Here is a 2,631-nt window from a genome sequence, read left to right as displayed (position 1 = left end):
TCACTTAGGGTCAGGGCTGCAGCTGCCCATCCAGTGCTCCTGCTGTTCTCCCACGATGGCAAGACGCTCTTCCACTTGCTGAAAAAGCAACTTTGCTGTTGGTGGGAAACAAGACTCCTGCCCTGGGCACTGGGTCCTCTCGTCTCAGAGACTGGAAGGCACACAGACCTCACTCATGTCCCTGGGAGGAGGGAGCCCCGGAGTGACACCTGCCCCCCCCCACACACATTAATCTCTCATCCCCAAAGAACAAACTGGCTTATTTTCCAGTCTCTTCTCTTTCCTTTACAGAGATAGAGACCAAATGTGAGGATGGTAAGGAAATTATTGCTCAGTGAAGCAGTGGGAGGCTTGAGGATTATTCCACAGCACAGAATCCACACTTGGTAGGCCACTGTCCCCGTGTCATGTTTGTGGCTCTCCGAGACCATGCAACCTCAATGAAAAACTGCCCACTGGGAGACAGAGTTGTTCACACATCCTTGCTTCTTAATGAATATACCTGTCAAAGGTTTACATTACAATCGGGAGGCCAAAGGACTACAGGGCCAGTCTGCTATATGGCTGTTGCGGCCAGGGCCAAATTCATGGAATATAGATTCATGGAATACAGAGAAATAGAACTACCTGATTTTAAGAACACAGGGGATAATTGAAGGTAAAATAAAAACATAACAGAACCTAAAGAACCTATGGTACAGTATCAAGAGTCTAATATATGGACAATTCGATTTCTGGAAGGAGAGGAGACAGAAAATGGGGCAGGGAAAATATTTGAATAGATAATAGAAATAAAAACTTCCCAATTTTGGTAAAGAATAAAAAAGAGACTTAACTACCAATATTCTAGGTATTTAGAAATATGAGGATATTTTGAATAACTCTATGCTGATAAATTAAAACTTTTAAATCGGGTAAACAAATTCCAAGAAAAAATAAAACAATTCAAACACAAATAGCAAAACAAACAGTCTAACAACCATAAAAAGCAAAACAACAACTAAATCAATCATCAAAAGTCATTTGCCTAGAAAGACTCCAGGCTCAGATGCTTCCCTGGGAAGTTTATCAAACACCTAAAGGACAAACAATTCCAATGTTACATAAACTCTTCTAAAGAACAGAGAGTGAAAGATTATACCCTAACTTATTTTATGAGGTAAGCGTAAATTTTGATACTCAAAGTTGCCAATGATAGAACAAGGAAAGAATAGTATGGCTCAATCTCACGCGTGAGCATACGCACAGAAATTCTCAAGTCTTAGTAAACTGGGGCAGGAGTGTGCAGCAGTGGCAATATATCGCGACCAATAGGATTTACCCCCAGAAAAGCAGGGCTAGCTTAACATTACAAAATCAGTTAATACAATCCACATATCAACAGATTAAAGGAGAAAAAAATGTCCGAGGATCATCTCCAGGGCAACAGAAAAAGCATTTGGAAATTGGTCATCTTTGGTAAGGGGTCGGCCTTGCGTTAGAGTACAAGGTACACACAGCCATCCGTTCTGCTCCCGGGCACGCTCCTGGGTACAGGAACGTTCATGGCAGCACCATTCTCAGTGACCGAGAGGTGCCGAGGACAAGGTGTGTGCCTGAGGACAGGGGACGCACAGAGTGTGGTGTCTCCGTGCTGTGGAGGCCTGCACAGAACGACGGGAGGAAGGGGCTGCAGCTCAGCGTGTGTTCACAGACGCACGTGAGCCCAGAGCCACATCCGTTTGTGGACCTCACAAACACGACGTAGGAGGTCTCAACACCAGGAGGCCTGAACTACTGTGCGTGTGGGTGGCATGGGAACGTCAGGACAAAGACTGTCTCAGAATGGAGAGGGCATGAGGGACAAAAAGGGCTTCCAAGGCATTTCAGACGCTCTGTGCATTAATGTGAGTGACGCTAAACAGAGGAGATATGCACGGATCTATAGTTTTGTTTGATCATATGACATGTCCCAGTAGAAGAGAAAAAATGACTCAGAGGAACCAAAATGGGACCCTCCACTTGGCTCCAGGGAGCTGAGTCTGCATAGTCGGGACTTGAGCTCTCCCTGTGTTTCTGCAGGATCGGATCCACTTCCTCTGTTTGACCACCCACTCAGGCCTGACCCCAGAGACCTCTTGGCACACCATTCTGTCCTGGCCCTGCAGTCAGAGGTCGGGCCCGAGGAACATGAAGGGCCTGCAGAGGCCCACCCAGTCCAGGGCCCCAGGCCCTCCCACCCATAGCTGTCCATCTGGAAGGTGGCACTTCCACCCTTGCTACCGGGACCTCGTTTCACCGGCTCAAGTCCCTCTGACAGAGATGGTGTCAGCTGGCCTCCTCCCTAGGCTGAGCTCAGCGGACAGTGTGTGTTGGTCACACTTAACTGAGGTAATGCTGGGAATACACGGCAAAGACTCCATTTCTGCCACACCTCCCTCACTGTAGATGCCTGTAGGGAATAGAGGATGGGTGGGGCCCTCCTGAGCCAAAACCTGAGGGGGGAAAGCAGATGTTACTGTGACAGCCATAGGAATAACACACACAGTTGCACCAGAAAAGGCTACCTGTGGCCACAGAGAGAGCCTTTGAAAAGGCCCCAAGCCGGCTGGAGAGGGCGGGTGGGGGGTGCTTGGCGGGGGGGGGGGGGGT

This window comes from Ursus maritimus, unplaced genomic scaffold (genome assembly GCF_017311325.1).
Source record: "Ursus maritimus isolate PB19 unplaced genomic scaffold, ASM1731132v1 scaffold_15, whole genome shotgun sequence".
Classification (NCBI taxonomy): Eukaryota; Metazoa; Chordata; class Mammalia; order Carnivora; family Ursidae; genus Ursus; species Ursus maritimus.
This window is presented reverse-complemented; position numbering follows the sequence as displayed.